This window comes from Cornus florida, unplaced genomic scaffold, assembly GCF_030987335.1.
Source record: "Cornus florida cultivar Cherokee Brave unplaced genomic scaffold, ASM3098733v1 CherokeeBrave_3.0.0_Hap2_Chr01, whole genome shotgun sequence".
Taxonomy (NCBI): domain Eukaryota; kingdom Viridiplantae; phylum Streptophyta; class Magnoliopsida; order Cornales; family Cornaceae; genus Cornus; species Cornus florida.
This window is the reverse complement of record NW_026775571.1, coordinates 15,952,910-15,966,392: the sequence shown is the minus strand read 5'-3', so window position 1 is coordinate 15,966,392 and position 13,483 is coordinate 15,952,910.

Here is a 13,483-nt window from a genome sequence, read left to right as displayed (position 1 = left end):
CATTGCTAAGAAATTGGATAGAGTTGTTAACACCACTTGGCTCTCCACTTTCCCTAGTTCTGACTACACTTTCCAACCCCCGTATGCTCGGATCACTCTCCAATGATCATTAATTTTGGTTTTTCATCTCATGTAAGGAAATGTCATTTTAGGCTCTTCAATTTTTGGTGTGATCACCCTAACTTTATGGACCTAAGTGACAGTACTTGGATTCTTCCTATTACAGGTGTCCCTATGTACAGGGTTATCACAAAGCTGAAATCATCAAAGCTGCATTAAAAAAGCTCAACCACAATGCCTTCAGTGACATATCTAGCAGGGTCAACCAAGCAAAGGCTAAGCTCATACAATGCCAGAACAGCCTTGACAATGATCCTAGCAGTGTACTACTGAGAAATGAGGAGAAATGTCTTATTGAAGAACAGCTCCTTCAACAAAAAACAAAGGTCAACTGGCTTGCTCTTGGGGACCAAAACACAAGCTTCTTCCATAAAAGCATCCAAAACAGGCTTAACAAGAAAAGGATCACCAATGTCACCATGTAGAATGGAAGTACCTTTATTAAACCTGAGGACATTAAGCAATGCTTCTTGTTGGTAGCAATCCTCATTGTTACCCAGGTAAATCCTTACTCTCTCATTTCATTAATAAATCCATCAGTGATGATTTTTTTACTAACCTCTGTTCCATTCCTACTGATGATGAGATCAAAAGATGTTTTTCTTCATTAAATCAAGCAAATCTCCCGGACTTGATGGTTTTAACTCATATTTCTTCAAAAGAACTTGGTCCATTGTTAGAGAGGAGGTTACATGTGCCATCAAGCAATTTTTTCAATCAGGTTGTATCCTTAAGAAAATCAATGCTACCTACCTTGCCCTTATACCCAAAATTCCAAACCCCTCATCTCCATCAAATTATAGGCCCATTTCATGCTGTAATGTCCTTTACAAATGTATTTCCAAGCTCCTTGCTGATAAACTCAAACCCATTCTGCAAGTTGATTTGCATAAAGCTTTTGACTCTCTCCACTGGCAGTTCCTTTTTGATGCACTGGAACTTCTGTACTTTCCCCCTATTTTTATCTCCTGGGTCAAAACCTGTATTACCACTGCTTCTTTCTCAGTTTTGGTCAATGGAAAGCTGTGTGGGTTCATTAAAAGCATCAAAGGCCTCAGACAGGGGGATCCTCTATCCCCCTATCTTTTTGTTATTGCTATGGATGTCTTCTCTTGTATTACAAACAAAATCACATCAACAAATCTCTTGTGTAAATACCATTGGAGGTGCAATGCTACATAAATTTCCTATCTATCCTTTGCAGATGATATCCTAATGTTCTGCAATGGTAACCTTGACTCTGCACAGGTACTCAAATCTACCATCTCTACCTTCACATCCTTCTCTGGTCTAACCCCTAACCTAAACAAAAGTTAAATTTTCCTCAGTGGTGTTTCCCCCTCCACATCGTCTAACATTTGCAACCTTTTCCACTTTCCCCTATGCTCATTACCAGTCAAATATCTTGGAATCCCTCTTATCTCTTCTAGATTGACAGCAAATGACTGACAATCCTTGGTGAACAGCATGCTCTCTAAGGTTACAAATTGGACAGCAAGGGCTCTTTCTTTTGCCAACAGGCTTCAGCTAATCTAAGCAACCCTATATAGTATGCACATCTATTGGACCAACCTCCTAATTCTACCAGCAAAGGTATGTGATCAAATCAACTAAATTCTACAAAAGTTCCTCTGGAATGGCCCTGCCATGAACGAGTTCAGAGCTAAAGTTTAATGGGAGAATATTTACACTCCAAAAAAAGCAGGAGGCCTTGGCATCTATGAAATTAAGCAATGGAAAAATGCCTCCATCCTTAGGCACCTATGGATTCTATGCTCAAATGATTCAACCAGCATTTGGAAGGAATGGACCATGAAGTACCTAATCAAGCACAAGAATATTTGGGATATAAGTATCCCCAATGATTGCTCATGATTTTAGAGAAAGTTAATGCAGAACAGGCATTTGGCACAACCTTTCATCAAGCACAGAATTAACAATGGCAACTCAACAATGGTTTACTTTGATAATTGGCTTCCATGTGGACCACTCTACCAGGTAATTCCTAACTTTAATCTTAGGGTTGGATTATCAACAAATAATGAAAGTTTCTTCAATACTCTCAAACAACCAATGGACATGGCCTAGACACCTATTAAACCTAATTACCCCCCACTTTAACCTCTCCACCTTACCACTCCCAAACCTTCTTTCATCAGACCTCATACAATGGACACCTTCACCATCCAAGCCTTACTCCCTCAAACACACTCTCAAAACCATAATCCAACATATCCCAAATGTCTTCTAGCACAAACTTGTTTGGTTTAAACATGCTATCCCCAAGCACTCTTTCTGTCTTTGGCTGGCAATTCAAAAAAAATTGCTTACACAAGACAAACCATCAACCCTCTACACTATGCAACCAAATGTGTGTCTTGTATGCCTCCAAGCTGCGGAAGATCATGATCATCCCTTCTATAAATGCCCCTACTCAAAGATCATTTGGAATGGTATTCAAGATAAATGCGGTTTTTACATAAATCCAAACTCATGGAAGGATTTTCTCATCTGGGCATCCTCAAATTGGAAAAAAAATTTAAATTCAGTAGGATCATGACTTGGAAGCTGGTATTTTCTCATCTGGGCATCCTCCATGGAAGACCTTGAGCATGGTGATCAACACGGTGAGGCTTAAGCTGTTCTCAATTAAAAAATATGATTGCCCTTATGCTGAAACTATTACAAATGACTGGAACCTTCCATCTTCCTTCTATGAAGCATCCCACTCCAACCCCTTCTGGTCCTTCCCAATGACAACCAACCCACCAAATTCCCAGCCGCAGCCTCCCATTGACACCATTACCGCCACCGGAACCACCTCCTCCCCAACCACTCATCATCCACCATGAATAGTTTGAAGCTTGTGTATTGTTGATAATCATGCCTTGTCTCTGATACAATTAGACACTGGGTAGGGTTCATTATGCTCTCAAGGGCATGTTTGGATAATCTGTTTGTTTCGTTAACTTCTTGTTTTCTTCTGTTGCTGTTTTTTTTTTTTTTAATATATTATTATTACCCTTTTGGGCTTCTTTGGATCACTTTTGTTGTAGCCTTAAGGCTTTGGTCCTATCATGTAAGGCTTGGGGGTATGCCCTATATGTATCTGTAAATCTTTTTCATTTATGTTATTATTCTTATTTACCGAAAAAAAAAAAAAAAAAAAACATTATTGTAGCCACCATGGGTGACAAAAAAGAAAAAGAAAAAGAAAAAAAGTTCATGGTTATTTGATAATGTTTTCCGATCAAGTTTCATTTATTGAATTTTATTTTAGCTTGTAAGACAAGTAAGTTTGATTGATTTTTCTGACTTATGTTGAAGTACATAGATTGATCAGGAAAAAAAAAGTACACAAATTGAATATTATTACAAAAAATAAAATAAAAAATCCATAGTTATTCCATGCATGTCAAGTTTGCTATAATAATTAGTATAAAATAGGGGTGATAAATGGGTGGGTTGGGCCGGGTTTAGGCTGGGTTAAAAATGGGCGGGTTGAACATGGGTCAAGACTCATATTCAAACCATACAGAATGGATTGAAAATGGACGGGTCAAAAATGTATATGGTCAACTCGTTATAACCCGTAGACCCATTAATTATTATTTTAAACTATTTTTTATTTTTTTTTAATGATTATTTTTTTATTATTATTTAATTTTTATTTTTTTGAAAGGTTTTAAAATTTTATTTAATAACAAATAAAAAAACAATCTCTAACTAAGCAATATTTATCAACTAGTTTTTTTTTCTTCCATAATTAGTGTTTGTATAAAAAGATAAAAATATTTACAGGCGCACAGAAGGCATACCCTCAAAAAACGATTGAAAAGATCAATTCAAAAAAATAATAATAATAATAATAAATAAATAAATAAATAAATTTGCTAACTAAGAAGGTCATGGATAGCAACATTGTAGATATTAAGGACTTCAAGTAAAATTTGTCTTGTAGCTTCTTGAGGGTACCTAGATAATTGACCATGTAGCCTTCTATTTCATTCTTGCCAAATGCTCCACAAAGTAGCCACAAAAATTGTATAAATCATCTTGCTGGTCTATTGAGAGAACCAGTTCAACAAATCTTCTAATGTTAAAAATGAAGAAATATCAAAACTCCATCCCATAGTGTCCACAAGCCACTTCCAGAAATTATTTGCAAAGGAACACCCAACAAAAGATGATTCCTGGTATTACTCTACTGTAGACAAAGAGAACACCTTGAAGCTCACTGCACTTTCCTCCTTTGAAGATTTTCCATTGTAGGTAGTCTATCTTGAAACAGAAAAACACCAAAAACAGACTGTTGCCCAAGTATAGACTCTAGGGCGGTGAATAGAGTCTTTGGCAAACAATGGCCAATTTTCGGATATGCAAATTCTATTAAACCCTTCTAACAATTATGCAATTATCAAGATATAAACATGAACAATTAATAGCATAAATGTAAAGGAGATAAGGGAAGAGAGATTGCAAACATTCACACGGCGATTTTAGCGAGGTTCGGAAACTCCTACTCCTCGGCTCAAGACCCCTCTTGAGACTTCCCAATCCACTAAGGCTTCTCCTTACGGGTGAAGAGCAAACATTTACATGAAGCAACACTTTACTTCACCTTGCTAAGAGACAACCTCTCTTAGTCTTCTTTTGGGTGACACCAACCCTTACAAATTGAAGCTAGCTTGCTTCTTCTTTCTTAAGCCACACCAGCTCTTACAAATTGAAGATCAAATTTTTTGCATACAAGTATATCTCTCAAAAATTGATATGCAAATCAAAGCTTACAACTTTCAGCTCACTCTAGAGTATATATGAATATATTGAAGCTCAATACTCTATGAATGATATGGGATGAGAGAGTATGATATAAAATTAAGAACAAACGCTCTTTGGATGCTATATAATGTTTGTCAATGGTAGCAACACTTAATCCAGAAGTCCCCTTGCTCTATTTATAGAATTTCAGCATCTAATTCAAAAATAGAGCTGTTGTACACTCGGTTCAAGGCAAAATAGCCGTTCAGATTCGAATCTGGGCAGGTTCGGTCGACCGAAATGAAACACCCTTGTGTTTCGGTCGTCCGAAATGACTTAAGGTTTGATATCATCCTCTCAGTATCTCTGTTTCAGTAGACCGAAGTGAAACCCTCACTTGTTTTGGTTGACCGAAATGATTTATGGATTTGAACATCACTCTCAGTACTTTTACTTCAGTAGACCGAAGTGAAACCCTTCTCTATTTTGGTAGACCGAAATGGTTCAGGTTGGCCATGATTCCTTATTTCGGTAGACCGAAATAAAATGGTCCTGAATTTCGATAGACCGAAATAGACCTACTACCTCATGAATTGTTCTAAGTTAACAAGTGAGACAGTGCACTACAGGACATCTGCACAGACCTTATTTCCATTGAAAACATTTAAAGTAAATTTCTTTTACTTTAATTTATATGTCCATTTACTTTAAGTTTACAATGTAAATAAGGAAGTACCCCCATTTGGATTAAATAAAAAAATACTAGAAAATTAAAATCCAACTAAATTAAAATGTAGAAATTCAGTTTTAGTACAAATTTGGATTTCCGACAGTTTTGGTAAAAATGAATCCGCATGTAGACCAATGTAGACTTGGTCAAAAATTCTGATAAAATCAGTTTAGGCTAGTTTAAGTATAAGGAGTTATTACCGGAAAAAATTATTTTGAAATAATCATTATTTCAAAAATCCATTTTTCACACTTAGCCAAAAACACAGTTTTTCATAACGCGCATTTTGGGGTCCTCATGTCCGTTACCAACTCATGGTAATGAAGGCTTATAATGCCTTAATTGTTGACCAATATGAATTATATGATTGATGTGCATGGTCTTAGCATTTCTAGCGCAAGTGACGAGTTCTTTCAAAGCTTATGTAAGCTTGAACTAACTCATTCTTTAGCAATGACTTCATGTACAATTATATATGAATGAAGTGCATAGTCTATTGCTAATGGATATAGGAATATATGAATGATGATATGATATGCATGGTCCTATAGAGATGAGCTTCAAATGGATTCATAAATACTTTGACATTGAATCCTAAACACTCACCATCCTATCTACCATTTTCTTCAAGCTTTGTCCATGATCTTTAGGCTTTTAGGTAGACTCGCTTTCTTCCTTTCTTTGAGTTGTTTTCTTGCTCGTTATAGTCTAAGCTATCTTTGGATGGAATTTGCATTTGGTTCTTTGCAACTTCATGTCTTCTTTGTATCCATTGCTTTCTTTGATGTGATCTTGAATAATGGAATACTTGGAATGATCTTTCGTGCTTCATTGAGGTCATCCTTTGAATTTGAATAATCTATAACATTCAATGTAAACATTAGTCCTTAAACACCATTAATGGTTTGTTATCATCAAAACCTCTAGATTGTCCTTGGATGGAATCCTTAAGGTCAATAATCTCCCCCTTTTTGATGATGACAAAACATTGATGTATTCATAAGCAAGTGGAGTAGCATTTGAAAAATGCTCCCCCTATCAAAGTGCATTCAGTGAATATAATGTTATAAAATTGCATGCTTGTACATTCTTCAAGAATTTTAGACATAAACATGCATTTAAGATCATTTTACTTTTCAAGAGATTTCTACAAATCTCCCCCTATCAACATGCTTTCATTAAAAGATATATATCATTCATTTGACATGTAAGCACAATGAGATAATGATATATATATAACATCAAGCATTTGATTCACATCACACATATTTCTCCCCCTCTGTCATCTCAAAAAGGTGGGAGGCCTAGACAACTTCATTTAACATTTATCATTAAGCATAGTGAAGTGATGGCATTAAGAAATGGCAATATAGTGGTAATGACTATAATATGCTTTGGAGTGGAACATATAAGCAATTATATCATAGGATACCAATTTCTTTGATAGCATGAGTTCAATAGATCATAAAGGTTCATGGCATAAACAAAAGTATATATAAGGCATAAACCAAATGATAAAATATAGACTCAATTAGGCAAAAGTATACAAAAGTATACATAGTGAAGAATAACAAGAAAAATGAAGCATGGATTAAAATGAGCCAAAAGGCAAAAACCTTTGTAGAGGAAAATCTAAGTTAAGTGAGTTTCAATCCTAATGTATTTTTCCCATTTGATAATTTCAAGAATGAGGAAAAATTTCATCAAAATTATGAAAGCTTATGAGTGTGAGTATGAGGATCAACAAGTCATTTTCTAGCATGCTTGATAATTTCCAAGATAATTCAATTAAGCATAACAAGTCATGCAATGAACATTTATAAGAGAATATTAATAATCTCCCCCTATGAGTGTGCTTCCATTTATATCATATATCAAGTATTGGAGATATGCTAGATAATGTAATAAAACAAAGATATATGAAATGAGCCATTGATGCCAAGGATCTTCTTTTAATAAACATATGATTGAATGATCAAAATCACATGTGGCATGTAAAGCATAAGGCATATGCAAGTAATGCCACTACTCAAGTTATGTGCAATAAATTTCCAATTATGCAAAAGCATATTTTCTTGGACATGTATGATTAGAAATAATTGGCTACATAATTGTCCATGTGAATGAGCTCAATATTTCTCTTTGCACATATTTCTTTAAGGAATGAAGTCAAGAGATCTCATGAAGTGTATAGAATGAGGCATTGAAACTAAAATATCTTCTTTAAGAGATGTGGTGAGAGGTTGGCTACATGACTCTTCATGTGGATGAACTTAATAGCTCTTTTAGACACATTCTTTAAGGAATTGATCAAGAAATATCATATAAAGTTCTAGAATGCTAGAAATGGATATATAAAATAAATTAGCACTTGTGATATCTCATTAGTCATTTAGGCTAGCACAAAATGTTCTTTGAATGATATATTCCAAGACTAAAGTGTCAAATAGATATATGAAATTTGATTTTCATGACACGTGAGGTGTTTCACCCCTTAGAAGAATTCAAGTTCACTCATCATGCTAATTTCAATTCATTTTGCATGCTAATGGGAAGCTTCTTTACACAAATCATAAATGTTGATTTAAGGATAGTATATAAGTGTAATCAACATATTTTTATTAATGGTTTTGCAAACACAATGAGAGAGATACATATAAACTTTGTCAAAAACCATTACTCATGAGAAAATCACTTGTGCCTTTCAAGATGAGTTCTAGGAGCTTACTTTATAAGTGCAAAAGGCAATCGATAATTTTAAACATGTTGTTCAAAATTTTTGCATTTCAAGTCTGGGTGATTTTTCTTCAGAAGACTTTTTAGATATGAAGCCAATAAGTCATACATTTGATAAAAATCATTTCATGCAAAAACATGTAACATTTTTATTGCTTTAATTCAAAGTCATATGTACACAAAAACATATATACAAGGCATTTTATTGATTGAACTCTTGAGAACACATTCTAGCTTAATAACCAATAATGATCCACAATGCATATTATGATATAGACTTTAAAACCCTTCAAGTAGTTATGTTGCACACACATCGGTCGACCGATTCTTTTGGCCCTTCTATTTCGGTTGTCCGAAATAACTAGAGGTTTGGTTTTCATGAATTCATTTCGGTAGGCCGAAATAAATTGGAGTTCTATTTCGGTAGGCCGAAATAACTTGGAGCTTAGTTCCAAAACTCTCTGTTTATATTGGTCGACTGTTTCAAGTGGTTATTCCATTTTGGTCGACCGAAGTTATGTTTCGGTAGACCGGTTTGTGCAGGAATTGCAAAACCAGTAAATATCTTCATTAAAATAGGACTTGACTTTCCAGATTTGATCCAATTATTTTCAAGTTCAAATAGTTTCATTTTATGTGCTAGTGATACCAAGAATGCAGATGAATCATTTTAAGAACACAGAGGCACATGAATGACTTTCTAGATATAGCTACTTTAAAACAAATCTAAATGAAGCAACTTTGGATTTTCCTTGATGTCATGCAATTTCGAAATGCCTTTCACAAATGTAGTCTTCATTAACAATAAATGCATGCTAGCATGGTCAAGTCACATAATCCAAGATAAGCTACTTTAACATAGACATTTTTACAGCAAGTAGCATTCATGTTAAGATCACCGATCACATTGATTATGCTATAAAAATAATCATGTATTCCTTTTGTCTAGCACAATTAAGTCATGTTCAAGCTTATCAACTAAAGGCACATTTGTGATGAAGGAAAGGGATATTTACCGAAGTAATTGATTGCACTAGCTTTGGCATGGTTTTTCAATATATTGCACCCTTCATCCTTTTGATGTTAAGAAGAATTCATGACTTGATTTCTCTTCAAGTGCTTTCGCCATCCGTATTTATGTATCCACTTGTTCTTAAGTGAAATGGATTTTGTATCTACAAAGCATACTCAAGTGGTGGTCTTTGGTACCCCATTCTTTTAGGGTCCTTGTGAGTTAGCACACAATGATAAGGTTCCATTTGGAAACCAATTCAATATAAAGCATAAACGTGGTACTCACCTTAATTAACATGCTTCAAATTAAATTATCAATTTAAGTGTCTCTAGCATGCTAATTCATTTGTCAATCAAATAAGTGGATATGCTTATGATTACATTTAACTCGATGAATCCATATTAAATGAATAATAATTGAGTGGAAGGCATAATTTCATATATGGATCATAAAGTGATTCTATGTGGATTATCCATGATGAAATTCAAGAATTGATAAAGAGGAACATGATTCTTCCTAAGTAGGTAAACATGAATAAAGTTCTCATTTTAGAAATCCTTAAGGATTCAACAATTAGAAGGAAGATGCATTTCTTTCCAAATCAAAATTTCATTTTCAAAGAGTGTTTGCTCATTAGAAGGTTAGTTCCTTCTCAAAACTTACACTTTTTAGGGAAATTTTCTCTCCTTCTAAGTGTAGTTCTTTAAATGCAATTTCAAATAATTCATTTAAATATAATGCATGTAAAAGATAATGTTTCAATCAAAGAAAAGTATGCACTAAAAAATTTTCATATTTGAGTACTTGAATCAAAATAATACAATAATTCCACAATCTATAGATATAGTCAATCATCATCTTTTGGGAATTAAGGTTTTCTATGATCTAGAGCATTTCATTTAAGCATACTTCATACATAATGATCTAAGACATGAAGATACATTTCATATAGCTTTTTATTTGAGATCAGAAATATATCAAGGAAGTAAATGATAAAACAATTTATAGCATGGAAAGATCCTTTAGAGTTTTATTGATTACCTTGACCTTGGAGTTGCTTAAGGTGTAATGCTTCCTTTGTAATCCTTTAATGAAGAGGATGCTATCAAGCAATCCTACAAGACAAATTCAAGTATTCTTCTTTTGGTACCTAAATTTTCTTGGGTCCGTAAGAGTTAGATAATGGAACATAAGTTCCTTTTGGAACCCAAATCTTCTTTGTTCTAGCCTTCTTTCTAAAAGGACAACTATAAATTTTATGTCCCAACTTTTTACAATAATTGCATGTAAAAGATTTCCTCACAAACGAATGTTTTCCTTTTGTGAACTTTGCTAAAGTATCATTTTGATCATTAATGATTTTCTTCAAAGACTCATTTTCGGACATAAGATCAATTGATGATGATTCTTTAGAAAATACACATTCATTTTCCTTTTTCAAGGACTCATTCTCAATTTGAATCTTTTCAAGTTTTTGCACTAGATCATGATTTTCCTTTTTAAGAGATGTGCACTTCAAAACTATTTTTCCTAGCACATGATGCAATTCTTTAAAAGAGTCAAGTAATTCATTGTGTGCATCAACTAGTTCATTATAGGAAACATCTTCATCACATAATGGATCATGGTGAGAGTTTACCTCATTTTTGTCGGCCATGAGACAAAGAGTAACATCTTCATGATAATCAACCATATCTTTGATGTCACTTGCTTCTTTGCTAGAACCTTGGAGAGTTTTACTCTTCTTTTGAATTGCTTCATTTTCTTCACTATAAAAAGATAAGTAAGTTATAGCAAGATCATTCACATGATTAGTAATGTTAGAAGAAGTAAAATGCCTCTCACTAATCGATTCATTTTCATTTATGCTAGAAGATACATTTTTACCAATAAGCATATGCATATTTGAATCCTTACTATAAATTGATCCAACATAGGCTAATTCAAGTGAGTTCCAAATTTCTTTAGCCGTTTTACAAAAGATTATCTTGTTGAACTCATTTTTGCTCAATGCACAATAAAGATAGCATATGGCTAAAACATTACATTCAATTAATCTATGATCATTTTCAGCCCATTCCCCTTTTAATTTAGGAATTTCATTTCCTTCAATAACTTTAGTTGGGATATGATCACCATTCTCTATAACTTTCCATACATCAATATCAATACTCTCTAGAAATACCCTCATTTTAATTTTCCAATAAATATAATCATTTCCATCAAAACAAGGAGGCATATAAATCGATTGTCCTACTAATTGCGTGATACAACCATTGTTGGCCATGATCGTACTCTAAGATGGTTAAGTCCTTTTAATTAGAGTTAGGCTCGATACCAATTGTTGCCCAAGTATAGACTCTAGGGGGGGTGAATAGAGTCTTTGGCAAACAATGGCCAATTTTCGGATATGCAAATTCTATTAAACCCTTCTAACAATTATGCAATTATCAAGATATAAACATGAACAATTAATAGCATAAATATAAAGGAGATAAGGGAAGAGAGATTGCAAACATTCACACGACGATTTTAGCGAGGTTCGGAAACTCCTACTCCTCGGCTCAAGACCCCTCTTGAGACTTCCCAATCCACTATGGCTTCTCCTTACAAGTGGAGAGCAAACCTTTACATGAAGCAACACCTTACTTCACCTTGCTAAGAGACAACCTCTCTTAGTCTTCTTTTGGGTCACACCAACCCTTACAAATTGAAGCTAGCTTGCTTCTTCTTTCTTAGGCCACACCAGCCCTTACAAATTGAAGATCAAATTTATTGCATACAAGTATATCTCTCAAAGATTGATATGCAAATCAAAGCTCACAACTTTTAGCTCACTCTAGAGTATATATGAATATATTAAAGCTCAATACTCTATGAATGATATGGGATGAGAAAGTATGATATAAAATAAAAAATAAAAGCTCTTTGGATGCTATATAATGTTTGTCAATGGTAGCAACACTTAATCCAGAAGTCCCCTTGCTCTATTTATAGAATTTCAGCATCTAATTCAAAAATAGAGCTGTTGTGCACTCGGTTCAAGGCAAAATAGCCGTTCATATTCGAATCTGCACAGGTTCAGTCGACCGAAATGAAACACCCTTGTGTTTTGGTCGTCCGAAATGACTTAAGATTGGATATCATCCTCTCAGTATCTCTGTTTCGGTAGACCGAAGTGAAACCCTTACTTGTTTCAGTCGACCGAAATGATTTATGGATTTGAAAATCACTCTCAATACTTTTACTTCGGTAGACCGAAGTGAAACCCTTCTCTGTTTCGGTAGACCGAAATGGTTCAGGTTGGCCATGGTTCCTTATTTCGGTAGACCGAAATAGAATGGTCCTGAATTTCGATAGACCGAAATAGAGCTGCTGCCTCATGAATTGTTCTAAGTTAACAGGTGAGACAGTGCACTACAAGACATCTGCACAAACCTTATTTCCATTGAAAACATTTAATTTAATTTAATTTATTACTTTAATTTATATGTCTTTTACTTTAATTTATATGTCCATTTACTTTAAGTTTACAATGTAAAGAAGGAAGTACCCCCATTTAGATTCAATAAAAAATACTAGAAAATTGAAATCCAACTAAATCAAAATGTAGAAATTCAGTTTTAGTACAAATTTGGATTTCCGAAAGTTTTGGTAAAAATGAATCCGTATGTAGACCAATGTAACTTGGTCAAAAATTTTGATAAAATCAGTTTAGGCTAGTTTAAGTATAAGGAGTTATTACAGGGAAAAATTATTTTGAAATAATCATTATTTCAAAAATCCATTTTTCACACTTAGCCAAAAACACAGTTTTTCATAACGCGCATTTTGGGGTCCTAATGTCCGTTACCAACTCATGGTAATGAAGGCTCTCATGCCTTAATTGTTGACCAATATGAATTATATAATTGATGTGCATGGTCTTAGCATTTCTAGCACAAGTGACGAGCTTGAACTAACTCATTCTTTAGCAATGACTTCATATACAATTATATATGAATGAAGTGCATAGTCTATTGCTAATGGATATAGGAGCATATGAATGATGATATGATATGCATGGTCCTATAGAGATGAGTTTCAAATGGATTCATAAATACTTTGATATTGAATCCTAA